This window comes from Anarhichas minor, unplaced genomic scaffold (assembly GCF_050575085.1).
Source record: "Anarhichas minor isolate MPS153535 unplaced genomic scaffold, ASM5057508v1 ptg000014l, whole genome shotgun sequence".
Taxonomy (NCBI): Eukaryota; Metazoa; Chordata; class Actinopteri; order Perciformes; family Anarhichadidae; genus Anarhichas; species Anarhichas minor.
In genome coordinates this window covers 8,048,503-8,063,749 of record NW_027466460.1, presented here as the reverse complement: position 1 = coordinate 8,063,749, position 15,247 = coordinate 8,048,503, and the positions used below count along the sequence as shown (strand labels likewise).

Sequence of the window (15,247 nt, the reverse complement as noted above, 5' to 3'; positions counted from 1 at the left end):
CCACTACAAACAGATCATTTTCAGTAGAGAGTAAGAGAGTGTGTACTGTGGTGTAGGGGCTGCATAGCTATCCACAGAAATGCAGCATGTAAACAAACGTTTTAAAACAAATGCTTAATTCAGAGGGGGAAAAGGAATGTTAGGCTGTGATGGAATAATGTTCTCCATTGTCTGTCATCATCAGCTGTTTACATTAAAAAGCTTGGTGATTGTCTTCAAGTCATTTGACAAGCAACTGACCTTATTTGGACTTCACTGCCTCTTCACCTTCTCTAATGCCCCTTGTATGCACATAATTCACTAAATGTCACTGTTAACAATCTTAACTTGGGGCTTTAAGTTCAGAAAAAAAAGAAAACTGAATCCCTGCATTTCTCCTGCAGGTTAAATTACAATGCCCAATTTAGGGTCAGTCATTATTCTCCTCCTTGCGGGTATGCCTTTACTCTGCTTTTTACCTGAGGCCATGCTGTGGTTACATTACGACTGTAGTTAGTAGAATACACAAGCCCAATACACAAACCTGAGTGAGATCAGTTATAATCTAATGGGCCATTCAGATGTTAATCTGGTAGTAGCACTTAGTGAATTCAGGGAAAAACAACAACTAACAACCCATTAGCTATTTGCTAATTGAGATAAGACCTGATGTCCTGTAAAACATGGGAATGTATGTGTCATATCATGGAATATGTTGCAGAATGATTTAAAACTCAAAGAACTGATACCACTTACTGCTTTTAAATCTAAAATGAAAGAAATAGAGGCAAGTCCCCAAAAATGTCAATGTTTTTTAAAATGAACTCGGTTACGTCACTGTCTCTTAACTTTTACTTTCTTTTAACTTGTCTTGTTTTGTGTTTTTCTGTCTGTAACTATGTGTTTCTTGTGTTGCTGCCTGTCTTGGCCAGGTCTCCCTTGAAAAAGAGATGTTTAATCCCAATGGGACTCACCTGGTTAAATAAAGGTTTAAATAAATAAAAATAAAGATATGTTGTATTTATAACTAGTGTATTTCTAAAAAAAATTGCATACTAACACAAAACCAAACTGTCCCGGTATGAAGGCGTTTACCTCACTGTTATCACTCCATTAGTGTAGTTTACTTCTCTGCTGTCACCATGCTGTTATTCTACACCAATTGCTTTCAAAATGATTACAGATCACACGCAGCCACGTGTAGAAAAACACAGACACACATTCCTCTTTGCCTTCTCAATAATCTATTTGTCAATAGCTCTGTTTCCAAAAGAACACATGAAGTCTGATTGTTGTGACCTTTAACTGCTCGTGCCCCATTAAAAACATATCATCCTGTCACGTATATCGCTTTGGTTTAGTTTGTCAAAGAAGTTGACTCAACTTCTTCGAGAAACTAAACCAAACCGATAGGATGTTTGTTCTTCTGGCAACAAACGCCATTGCCATTCTGGTGCCCCCTGTTAATGGTGCAGTAGGATAGAGTTTCATTTCCTTCAGAGCTTTCTGACCTTGTCTGCCTTCACTACGCTATGCCACCACAATTCTATTCTATTTTGCTTCTGCTTGGGATTTGCCTTTGTGTCTGCTTGTCTTTCAGTGGTGAAAAGCAATGAAAGCTGATTAACAGAGATACACAAAGCCAGCAGCTATTCCAGCTCTACTGCTGTGCACACACTATGCACTTAGTGCTGAACACGTCCAGGTCGGACTTTTACTCTCCTACATCTAGTCTCCCTACTGAACAGCACAAACACACACATACACAGCCATGGATGTGAAAATGTGAAGCTACAGGGGACATCACTGCCTGCATCGAACCTATTTAATGAAAAACATGAGCAATCTGTAATAGCTAATAATTACACATAAACGTTGAAAAATGGGTTTCACCTCTTAAAACAAATTCACTCACACAAAAAAACAAACACATTACACACTCAAACTCGCTTTTATAAATATGTGCCAGCTAAAAAAAAAAAGCAAGGTTGAAATGTTGAGGAAAGACAGAGAGCATTATAGAGGCATTTAAATTAAGCTTGAAGAAAAACTCCTGGACAAACAGTCTAAGTACACCATTTTCTATGATGCATTCAAACGCAGCAAGAATGTGGACGTAACACAGAACTCACGGGGAAACACAGAAGGTGCCTTTTCAGATTGAGCTGGCAAAAAAAAAAAAAAGAAAGAAAGAAAATCGTCAGCCATGTTGGAGTAGCTTTATCTAATATCCCCTCCTTATTATGTTGAGTCTTGCTCTTACGGTGGGGGACATTTGCTATACCTCGCCTCATACAAAACCTCCCATAATACACCAGTGTTAAAGGGGAAGAGTGTAAGCAGAGTATTAACACAGTAATAACAAATCCTCACCTCCTTTTTACGTCCCTCCACTTTGTAGAAATTCCAACAAACCGTCTGGATCTCCTCTTTAACAAATCCTAAAGGGCAGCCATCTTGCCTCCTTCTGTTCTTCTATGAAACAGACTATCCTCCACATCAATATTCATGGAACCAGTCTGACGTCGGCTCTCATCATCAGGAGCCCGGGTGTCGCTGTTTTACCGGCCTGAGAAGCACATTCATATGTGGCTCTGGTGTAAGGCAGCAGAGGTGCAGAGTAGAAAAAGATGTTGCCGGTCAGTGGGGTGGGGGGGTGGGTGGGGGGCCTTACTTTGCTGGCAAACTCAAATAATCACAAAATCACTTTCCTGCCGAGTCCTTCCCACACAAAGAGACGGGTTTTCTTTCCCTCCTCTGCTCCCTCCTCTTTTTTCTTCTTCCCTCAGCCGCACACAATCGTGAACACTATGATGGCTGCCCTGAAGCACTGGAGTGGATTCAGTGAGCAGGACAGGACTATACACCCAGTGCACTTTATGTTGAATATTGCACTGGCCTCAACTGTCTGACTGAAGCCTCCACCCCCTTCCTTTCCTCAGACAGGAAGCCAAGTGACTCAGGGTTTTTCCCTCCCTTTTCGCCCTGACTATCTTGACTTCCTTCTTTCATTTTCTTTCTTTCTCTGTCATTGGTTACAGAAGTTCCCCCGTTGTGTAATAGCCCACATTTTGGAGAGTCTTACAGCAACAATCAGAGGTTGCCAGTTTGGAGTCCAACCAGTTGAGCAATTCACTTATTTCCAACGGCTGTGTCTTATTTTGGCACACCTCAGCGGGCTGGCTGGCTCATTTTTAGAGCGCAAGACAACTCTCCAGCCTGCATACAGGCACCATACTTTGCTTCATGTGTCTGCCAAGACTCACCTCCTGTTGACACTGGCCACGTGGGCTTAAAAGAGATAGAGAGAGCAGTGTGCGAGAGGAAGGGACTTTAAAAGAGCGATTTAAAAGGCAAACTCAGCACCGGAAGGTTGTTGGAATGACACGAGTAGAAACGCACAAAACATTCTTGCTGTGGTTTTTGTTGTGGACTTCTGTGGAATGTCCTCATGCAGAGCTGTAAGTCGGAGATTTAGTTTTTGCATCTTTGATATCAAAGGTCAAAAAGCAAATCTCACAAACAGGTCCAGTGATGTCTGCAATACAATTTGGGAATGTAAGTTTTAACAAAAAAAAAATATATGTATATATATATATATATATATATATATTGGTAATTAGTATTATGTTGACATAACATAATAGTGGTCATAACTTTAACCACAATGCTCAATAGTTAACGGCACCCCCATTCACTTTACTATTTAATTACTCTTTACTTTACTAAGGGGTGGGTCTGAAAATAATCTCCCTTTAGCTGCAGTTCAGGCTTAAATGGAGACCCCCACCCCTTTCCCACCAGCCCCTGCCTATAGCTGCAGTGGCATTTGTTGACTCAATAGTTTCAAGCTCAGAGCAGAAAAGGAGATTTGTTTTTACACAAAATGGGGGAGGGGAAGAGGCAGAGAGAGGAAGGAGGAGTCATTCTTGCTGCAACTCAGATCCTGTTAAGACAAAATAGAGCGTTTTACATCAGCTCCGTCTTATTTCTTTACATATCTCAGTTGTTACTCAGATGTAGCAGGATAGTTAACTGCTTGTGTTGCTAAACCACATCACACAGTTGCAATTAAGTCAAATTGGGTCATTCTTGCCGCTAACCCCCTTTAAACTGATCACAAAGGAGTATAGATTTTATTTTAAAAAACAAGGATTTCTAAGCTTTGAGATGGTAAGGACCTGCAAAATAAATATCAGAAAGAAGTTTCTGATATGTTGAGTGTGCATGTGCCACTACAATATACAGCACTTATCAAACATCCTACTGTTGTGTCAGGCAAAAATATTACTATAGTATTATTTGAATCAAGAAATAACAGTTAGTACGGTGTTAAAGCAACTGAGCTGTTATCAGAAACAGCTCTACTTCTGGGTGTTTTCAGGTGAATGCTGACAGTGGCGTGTTTATGCTTGTCTGTTGTTAATCCTTCTTTGAACAGACTAAAGTCATGTGAACTGCAGTTAATGGTTAGAGAGCTTATGGCCGCAAAATTAAAATCCCCAGATGAGTTATGAAGATTGTAGAAGTGAATGAATGAGAAGCCCCTATTTCAACTGCAATCAAGGCTTCTCTGAGCAAGGCAGCAAACCTACCAGTGCACCAATGAAGTGTCCCATGATCATTGCTGCGGGGCCTTCAGTGGTTGTTTGGACTTGTCAGCTTCCTTCCATCTCCTTGGCCCTGCTCCCTCAGACCGCTGCTGTAAACAAGAAGAAAGAACTTGTCTGGTTAGATAACATATATAATACACATTGAAGTTTTTGTGCTGTCAATATAAGATATCTATATGTTCAGCTAGCTTAAGGTCAAAGTACTTTTTATATTATCAGGCAACAAGCTTGTGTTTTCCTCTGAATAAATGTATTCAGGTGTTACTGTTTAAATGAACAGGGTTTGATTCGTGCATTCATCAGTGCTCATCTTGCTTGCGACTTAAAAACGGCCACATTGACTTTGTGTATTGCCAGCGGTCAGGCAGCAGAGCTCTTTGCCGGGCTGCTTCCCCTGAAAAGCTACTGTAAGTTGTAAATCAGAGATTATCTCCTCATTCCTCTCACCTCGTCACATTTCAAAGGGCTGGAGGCGTGTGCCGTCACCTCGTCTGCAAACACAGAGCTCCGGCCTCACGCTGACCCAGGGTCATCAAAACTTATAGGCACACTTGTCACTTGACTGATTTCACACCTGAAGATGATAATGACCATTAGCGACTGTTTTTCTCGCGGAGCCCAGTGCTCTTGTTGATTTATGCAAAACAAAACCAAGACAGGATCCAATACCGGCTCCTCAGGTCAAAGCTCCAGGCCTCTGGTCTTCAGATGTGTGTGTCACTATAAGCCATGCGGTGGTTTATAGCCCTCCTTCCTGGACAGGCTGTGTTGTTCTTTCATGAAAAAAAAAAAACGTGGTAAATCATGAGCTCACATTATCAAGCTGGGTGGTGAAACCACAGAGTGAAATTAGTCATTCTTTTCAACGTTTTACTTGCCATGGGAAAAAAATGCAACTGTCAAAAGTCAGAACGTCTTTTGAAGGACAAAAGACGTTTTGTTTTTTTCAGATGTTAAGCTCTATGGCACCAACTTGATTGTTCTTGGTTGGCTGATTTTACCTTCCACACTAATCCACCACCAAAATATATCTTTTCTAAAACTATTTATTAAATTGGAGTATGGACTCAAGTGGCTTGCACGAGTTTTCTATTGTTTTGTCATTTCAATGTAATTAGCACTTTTTAAAAACAACCTAAATATTTATGTGGATTGAAAACACTATATGTGTTTAAACACTTTTTTATTTTATTTACCCATTAGTGTGAACGTGACCTCACTTTGCTGCCTGGAAAGGCTTTTATATTTGGTGAGAGTGATTTGGTCCTAAATAAGGCGGAGCCGCAAATAAGGGGGCTGATTTGCGATGAAGGCATTGATTTACAGCCTTCTTTACATTGGTGAGAGAAAAGGGTGACATCTGAGGCGCGACAGAGCCACTATGGGCTCGTCGTGAAGCTGAGAAAACCAGCACTTCTCACAAGCACCAGTGGTGTTAGCACACACATCTCACCTGGGGCAATCCAAACACACACACACCCACACAACCTCTCTGTAGGGTAATGACTAGGTATCCTCTGCCTGGGCCAATACACAAGCGACTGACCACAGGATTCCCCCCTAACAAGATGTCACCCACTGCTGCCCCTCCTCCTGCAGTTATCTTAAAACACAAGGGAGAGTCGTTAGTGTGGGTCTCACATAGCCTAATTGTTTAAGCCGCAGCAGGGGGTCTGGGGAAGGGTGGTGGGGGGCAGGGGTTTAAAGAAAGAGAGCGAGAGTAACTGGAAAATAGTTATTTTACATTATTGAGCTCCAAAAGGCACCAAATTGGAAAAGTGTTGTGCTGTTTCACACTATTTCACATTCCCTGCACATTTTCAATTGCAGGACTTTTGTCCCGATTCACAATGCCCGTCTGTCTGCGGTGTGTGTGTGCCATCTAACGATTGACAGAGTTCCTCCCCAGGCACAGCAGGGTTGGACAAGGCCAATCATGGCCCTGCCGCATTTCCCATGGCGACAAACTGCTTGTGAGATGTTTGAGAGCTGGTTCTCGCATTCAGGGTGTATAGGTACTTCCATCCTCCCCTGACACACCGCCCCCAGCTGAAGCCTCTGTAGGCACGGCCCTCTTTTAAGTGCGGGGAAGCCCTTTTTACCAGATGTGTGATATAAGCCTGTCACCCACTTCAGCTCTCGATCCCAGAGGGGAATCACCGCCTGGGCCCCCCCCCACCCGCTCGTTTGGTTCACTGCCGTTAACGGATTTGTGTGTCTTTGCAGATGAAGCTTAAAACTTAAATCAACAGAGAAAAGACAGTAAAAACTGTCTGTGGTTAAATAAAGATGTCCCTTTGTAAATAGACATGTCGAATGAAAACACATATTAGCAACTCGTCATGGAGTGAAGTTAAGTAGAAATGATCACACACTTTCATAGAAGTAATCACATGTCCCACGCTGTTCAGGATTAGTATTGACAAACCGCATGCTCTTAAAGCACCGAGGCCCCACTGCTCTTTAACTACATTCACTGGTGTTTGGCATGGAGCAGACGATGACCCCTGCTGGTGAAGCATGATGACCTGGCAATGCATCTGATCCTCCGATTAAAGAGAATGTGTGTTGCAGTAATAGTGGCCTTTATAGTTTTCCTTTGCTTTTTACTAATTCTACCTTAACATATGTGCTTTCATAGACCCTTTGCACCTTGACTTATTTTAGAAAAGTCATTAAATTCTTATTCTATTTATTGTGGCCTAAGTCTATATAAAAGTAATACAACCAAAGTGACTGAAAACCATAGGAGTGCTTTGCAGAGGCACATAGTTGTTTGTGTCTGTTTGAAAATGAGATGCAGCCACTCCATGGGCAGACAGCTGGCACTTGACATTTGTGATTGTTAATGTCACATCTCACTACAGCAGCCTTATATGCCCCCATACTGTCTACACAACATCCTGATTCACCATCCTCCTACAGTTGGCCTCTGGCTTTGCCCTCACCTGCCTGCCAAATGTCGCAGCAGCAGACACTCTGCTGCAGCAGCCAGAACACATCACGGCGCCCTTTTATTCCTGACCAAGTCTTTGTTTGAGACTAAGATCAGATAAGTTCACTATAGGTTCTATTTCTTATGAAGACGGCAGTGCATGTGATCTACTCTTCAACACCAGTATTATTTTTTTTTAAATGTGTTGGTGGTGGAGCAAGTATTGATAGGTAACAACACCACAACTCTATTAAAAATGTTACTAAACTAAAAGTACATGACAGCAACACCACACAAATACTGTAGGCACAATGTTAACTGTAATTGTTACTGTATTATTTATTATTATTACTGACACATTAATGTAGTCAAGGTGGAACTAATTGTAACTACTTTCTTAAGCGTTAGGTATGCCATACATGTTTAGAGAACAGTATAAGCTCATTACATGTTTTGTATGCAACTGCAACGTATTGTAACTAATGCTGTCAGCTAAATATAATGAATGTGATTCTTCCCACTTTGCCACTAAAGAGAAACTTGTAGAAAGAAAAGCACCAATATGTTGCTGTATTCATTGTAAACTAGTTGTGCTTGTATTTGACTGCGTATTCCCATTTAATACTATGTTATATCTCCACTTTACTATATTTCCGGGGGAAACTGCATTAATCTGACAGTATTTTGCAGATTAAGGTTTGACACACAAAACATATAATGTACTTTTCTGGCAGCTCGTAGTGGCCCCAACCCTTTACTATGACATTTAATCTTTTTTTCATTCATTTTGTCATCTATGTGTTTATATTGTTAATAGTGTATGTGTCCCACATCAACCAGTAACAAACAAATAAATCGGATGTTTTGCTGTTATTCCAACACAGGAGTATTGTTGTCTTCAAAATAAGTACACCTTGAACTTTTGCACCTAGCTCAGAAACTACATGGCTTCTTTAGATATGACGGTAGACAATGCACTAGCTCAAGATTGTTGCTCAGCTTGTTTGTCAGCCTGAAACGGTGCACAACCAGTTGCATGCAACTCAACAGGCTGCCCAGCAGCAGCAGCAGCTGCTGCATCCGCATTGCTTATCTTTGCATTGGCAGCTGAGACGGTCCTTCCAGATAGCACGGACATGAAATCATCCGTTCACCTGCTCCGGGCTTGGCTTAGCATGACAAGCACACAGCGCAACAACTGCCCCCCCCCCCGCCCAGCCATGTTGTCTATCACCAGACAAACCTCCCTTCGTCTGAACTGCTGAACCATGAAACACTTAAACTTGACAGGAAATAAAAACAGATAAGAACCGCAACGGTATGACTATACTCCCGAAACACTGTGAGGGGACGGTGGCTATGAGGCTCAGATTAAGGCATCCAGAGCAGAATTCATCCAGACGGGGAGAGACAGTCTGGCATTAAGGTAATTAAGGGGATGTTTTGCAGCAGCAAAGATGTGCTTGTGACTCAGAGTATGTAGCGTAACAGCTGTGCCGTGACACGTAAGCCCCCCCTCCGCAGCCCATCACTGATTGTGGCAAGTCCTTGGCTGTGACCTTGCTCTCTCTCTCTCTCTCTCTCTGCCCACGCTGTTTTCAGCAGGAGATGGTTCACGATCAATTTCAGCTGCGAGAGTGCGGCGGAGGAAGGCAGCATATGGTTAGACATGATTTACGCACAAACACGAGCGCTCCCTGATATGCACCCCACACACATACACCCTCCACTCACAAACAAGCACTTACATAAATGATCATGTTTTGTGCTCCTGCAGGTATTACTGTTGAATCAGTAATGGTGGTTGCAGGTCTGTGGTTTAGCAGAGAAAGGATGAAAGGGGAAGTGGCGAGGAAGTAAAGCCTGCAGCCCAAATATGGGGAAAACTTTAGTTTGAAGGTTTTGTCTTTTTTTTTTTTTTTTATTTAAAGGTATTAAAGGATAGGTTCACATTTTTTTTAATTTGTCTTCAAACAATATTTACATGGTCATACGTAGATTGAAACTAAATCTACAGTCCTCGTTCTGTGTACAAATGTATTCCAAAGTTTATCTGAAGCTCATATGAGGCTTCAGTGGTCTGAGTTATTCACATCAAGTGGATGTCCGAGCCAGTGTCATATTTAAAAGGATACTTTTGAGACTACAAACAAAGGTGCACAAATAAGATAATAAAATACGTATTTGGTTTTATGAATATATCTACCGCTAATGAAGCTACAATAACTCTGAGAATCTACATTTCTACGTTCCTCATCATGAATCCTACTGCCCTTCACCCATCAATGATTTCCATTTGACAATCTGTTCATTCCGTCGTTCTCGACTCCATTCCACCTCCAACATTCTTTCTAATGCATCATTTTATTAAAATCACTTGTATACTCGGGTGACGCTCACATGCACTAAAAGCACGCACGACCGGCCCGGCTATGTCGGACACAGAGGGAAAGTGACTTCATTCTCTGCTCAGGTAAACGTTACTCGACTATATCTTGACATAGCAAATAGTTGTTTGCTGCTGTATTAATGCTCTTGAGTGTCGTATATATTGCTCCTTTAAGCAGACACTGTGAAAGGTGTGTAAATCCTTCAGGTGTGTCAACTCTGCAGGATGCAACAAGCAAGGATATTAGAATCGGCGTGTTGTGCTCTAACCTCTGACCTTCAGCTACCATCCTGCACAGCAGAGGTTCAAGATGACTCATAGATTATCGAGTGCTGAATGTCTGTAGGGGCGTGATGTTTTGTAGTTCTCTGATGTGGTGGTGATAAAAGCGTAGTCTGGGCTGAGGTTACAGGGAGGTTAAGCAAACAGGGTATTTGAGCTGTGAACACAATCAATTTGTATTCTGTTCAGGGTTGTGTCATGTGACTGGTACAAGCGCATAATAAGGAATCTCAGTACAAGCGTTGTTGACTAGATTAACCAAAGAATAAGATGTCAACAGATATGGTGTAAAAGTGATCCGTTAAATCCGTGATTCAGAAATTCTCACTTTTATTAAAGGGGCAGTGTGTAGGATTTGGTGGCATCTCCCTATCTCACCTTTATTTGTCCAGCTTTATTGTCCTTGTTCCTATAGCGCTTATTCTTTTTCTATTTCTTTTTAAAAGACAGCAGTGAGCAGAAAGTTTTCTAGTATATGGGGCAGCCTATATGGCACTGCATCACATTTTCTCCATTTAAGGGCACCCATTAGTGCACTGCAACTCGTTTTTGCCACTTGAAGGGTACCCTAGAGAGCACTTCATCATCTATTATCTGGAAGGGCACCACAGAGGGCACTTTATCATGTTTATCTACCGTAGGGGCATCCAAGAGGGCACTTTTGCTGAGTGGCGCCACCCTCTAAGTCGCATTGCATAGTTATGAAAATGACACCGCATTTCTTCTAATAGATCCCTCGAAATTCTACACCTTGGTCTTTTAAAGTAGGTTGTGATGCGGGTACCAAGAGGAAGATAAGAGTTAAGTAATGCGTCATTCTGAAACATTCCGTCTCAACCCCTTGGTTTCAAGCGAGGTTAAGATAAAAGGTCGTTTCACACTTTTGTTGTCTTATTTACTTGTTCAAAACCCAAACTAATTATCCTCAGAGCTAGAATCACAAGGTATAGTCTAAGACTACCACTGCTTAGCTGTCTGACTTCTAATTCAGGTATATTGTGCTACGCATATACGCCAGTATCCAGCATGCATGGACATGCAAGACACCAAAAATATTGTTGCAGTGTTGAAACTTTTGTAAGAAAAGAACTTAACTTCTTACTGTAACTGTGAAATCTTTGACTTTTGGTTAAATTCCGATTCACATACATCTCTATGCCGTCTGAGTTTAGTTAAGTTCAGTCTCAGCCTGTCTCTTTCCTGCCTTTTGGAATACTTTATCTTGACAAAAAAACATTTGGCAGCAGTGTGCTTTCAGCTCACTTTTACAGAGAGCTTCACCATAATGATATTTTTACTCCGGGAGACATGGCCTAAATGATTTCATGTGCTAATGAAATGGGCTTGGCCATCCCCAAGGCAACAGCACTGGTCTCATTAGGGTTTCTAGTCATGGAAGTAGTGAAAAAGGAAAAGCGCTGATGGGGTCGTTAAATACACCATCAAAGAGGTGTGTCTCTGCTCTCTCGTTAGAACTTAAGATAACGCAAAAAAAGCTTCTCAGTTATGGGGAAGGGGAGGCAAGTATATACAGGAAAAGTCACAGTTTGCTTGAATTTCAGTTTTTGTATTTAATTACTGAGTCATAATGACTTTTACATGTCTAAGAAGACCATTTAATTTAGCAGCAGTTAATGACATCAGTTGCATAGATTGTATTTATTACAGTAAATATATATATAAAATGAGCAACATTTTTTTTTAGCTCATCTGTTGCACTTATTTTGCACCTCTTCTTTTGTGATCAATATGTATTTCATGAGATAACTTAAATAATGGCTTTTTACCTAAATATATATATATGACTCTTTCTAACAACTATAATTGCTTTAATATAATATAAATCTTACTTCGTTTAACATCTGCTGTTGAATCGAACTGCTGCAGGATAAATTCTAGATGGTGGTCTGTGGCTGTGATATACATTACCTACAAATGTCCACTAGAGGGCAATGTGTCCAATGCATTCAGTCTGATGTCACAGGTTTCATAAGGGCGACAAACCACACAAAGAGAAATGACAATGAGTCCGTTATTACACCGTGTGCCGATTAGAAGAGTGAAGCACCCCCCAAAAAAATGATCATTACCTTGATATGAAACTGCTTTTTTTCAGTTCTCCTTCAAGGTGTCATATTATTTTTTGCCACTGCTCTTTGCACCTGATTATTGAGCCATTTTACGGTAGTGTTTTCTACGGTATGCACCTTGCAATGCCAAACAAAAAATGAAATCCAGTAATCCTCAAGCATGCAGAGGATGATTTATTAATAATCAAAATGTAAAAGAAGAAAGAGGACCTTAAGCAACAAATAAAATGTTGTTGTTACATTTTGACTTTTTTCTTATTATTAGCTATTACAGTGTTAGAAGAGTCTATGAATATGAAGTCTGCAGCATATAGCGTGTAGAAAAAGGCAATAACGAAAATCAGATGTAGTGAAATAATAATCAATACATTTTATTTGATCATTTTCTTTCTCCAACAAAGAGGAAGCTGCCTGCGTCCTCTTCCAGTATCTTTTGCTATTCCTCTCTGTCTCTCTCTCTCTTTCTCTCTCTCTGTCACCTTCATTCCTCCCTCCCTCCTCCCTCCCTCCCCCCTCCTGTGGGATCATGGGAATTGTGCAAGTAGCGTGGCGTTCCACGCTCTGCCCGCGGCGCTCCAGGAGGAGGCGTGCAGTAATGACCTGCTCCTCAGCTCGCTCGCCATCATCGCCCTCACAATTAATTCCCGCCTCGCGTTCCTCTATGGGAGGGGGGGGATGAGCGTGTGGGCTCCCTCATTAGAGCTCCTTGTAATGTGTCTGGCAGCAGTTCCCATCCTGCCACTTCTGCCCTTCCACTGCTGCTACCATGTTTGTTTTATAGATGCCTCCCTCTATACTTTCCTGCCTCACGGAATGACTGACACCAAGTGTAAAGGTGCACCTGGTCTGTGTTTTTATCCATCAGGGCTCTAGGAAACACATGAATACACCTTTCACATTGGTGACATAGAGGGGAATATTTTGAGTAGGTTATTCCAGGTCCATCCGGCTAGTGTAGGAGCCTTTTCACAACAAACACAATCCATGGAAATGTCCAATGCACTGTCACATTAAAACGCCTTCAGAAAAGGTGATGACATTTTGAACAGCTGGTGACACCAAACTCAGGCTAAGCACTGAACTTTTAAAACAAGTGGAGCAGAGTCTGACCTGGATTTCAACTTTAAGCTTGACCAGCGATAATTTACAATTTCATTTTACCACCGTCAGCTTAGCACGGTTGGTCTGCCTGCATATTTTATTATTTTTCATAAGTGTGAAAGGGTAGCAACATAAGGAATGAAGAACCATGTTTTTCACACCATATCGTATATAATGTAGAGGATTTTTACTATACACATGCAAGCTATCTTTTTGATGTGCAATCTCACCAGTGAAATACTGAATGGAACAGCGTGAAAAAATGTGACGATGTGAAAAGGGTCATTTGTCGTGGCTAACCTATACGGAGAATTATCATCTGAATCTGCAGCTCCCCTCGACCTTCCGCTCATTGTTTATCCGCTGGCCCACATCTTTAAAGGTCCCGTACCTTAGATGCCCATGTCTTTTGTGATTAAGAAGCAGGTCTTGGTGCTTTACTGTGAAAGCATCAAAACGCTCAAACCATGGAGAAACGCACACATCCCGTATTAAGAAGCTGTGCCTTTTAAGCCAGCCGTCAGTCACCGGTCGAAGTGCTGCTCAACTCTTTGTTGTTGACACACACAGTGAGTCCCCTAATGCAGTGACGCTGTGAAGATGGCGACAGTGCGGATGCGGAAGACCGAAAACAATGACCAAACAGAACAGGCTTTTTTGGGAAGGGGGCTTAAAGAGACGGGCGCTAAAAACGGAGGATTTCAGACAGAATAATAATGTGTTTTTTAAATAATAAAGTATGGATGTTCTAGAAGAATCCCTGAATACATGAACCTGAAAGTGAGCATAATGTCTCCCTTTAACATTCTGGTCTCACCTCTCTTACAGTGGCAGCTGTTTTCAGCTCTGAAAAGCCTCTATTCACTACCTGATCGGTACCAAATGGCAGACAGACACATTAAGCAACTAGCTGGTGAACATAATGAACATAATTAGCAGCTAAAAAGGCAGATATTTCCGAGGAGTTGGTAGAGATCAAACTCAGAGTGAAGAGAGACAGAATATTGGACTTACATTGGCCAAGTTGCCAGAAACACAACTCCGAATGCATGATAATGCGAGGATGCTTTTCCGTTCGCGACTACTGTTCTGTGTAATCGTATCACTTGCAGGCACCTGTTTGTATGTGTGTGGGTTTTTCAAATTAATTAAATGCCATATGCGTGTATGTAGCGGTGCACAGTGTGTGATGCACGTGAATGAAGCAGAGTAGAACAAAACAATCCATTTAGCTGTTACCGTGTTCCAAAAATGAAGCGGTCTATAACTGATTATTTAAAAAAATGCAGAATGAGGAAAAAGAAGGATGCTTCTGAGGAGGGAGAGACAACGAGGAGTTCTGACTCTCGCCACTGATGATGAAAGTGATTGAGCCAGTGATTGCCTGGCGACCTGTCCAGGGTGTACCCCGTCTCTCGCCCCAGTATCAGCTGAAAAAGGATGCGACTAAAACATTGGAGCCAGTGGAAAAGTTTGTCTGGAGCCGATCCCATCTGATATTGGACGAGAGGTGGAGTACACCCTGGAAAGGTCGCCAGGCAATCACAGGTATGACACAGACCATTCACACTCACATTCACACCTACGGGCAAATTAGAGTCATCACTTTACTAATGGACTGTAGGAGGAACCTGGAGAAAACCCACGCGAACACGGGGAGAACATGCACAAACCGGCCAGCGAGTTCGAAGCCAGAACCCTATTGCTGTGAGGCAACAGTGTTGACCCCAGCACCACTGCGCCATCCCTACTTTGCTTCCCAAGATTAAATATTTTCATTGTAAACAATACCCGTTTTTTAATTGCAGCACAAAATCTTGTGAGATACGAAACGCAACGTAAATACAAGCTGACAATG

The 15,247-nt window shown here is 41.8% G+C and overlaps 2 protein-coding genes across 4 annotated transcripts in view; one reads left to right on the top strand and one right to left on the bottom strand.

The window, feature by feature from the left end:
• The window catches only part of tet2 (tet methylcytosine dioxygenase 2), a 29,912-nt gene extending 26,732 nt beyond the window's left edge, over positions 1–3,180 (bottom strand). Inside the window, exon 1 of the mRNA XM_076091309.1 lies at positions 2,353–3,180. The gene's annotated coding sequence lies outside the window, so the exon portion shown is untranslated. The remainder of the gene's footprint in view (positions 1–2,352) is intronic.
• Positions 1–15,247, top strand: part of cxxc4 (CXXC finger 4) — a 76,003-nt gene that overhangs the window by 26,572 nt on the left and 34,184 nt on the right. The gene's annotated exons all lie outside the window — the stretch shown is intronic.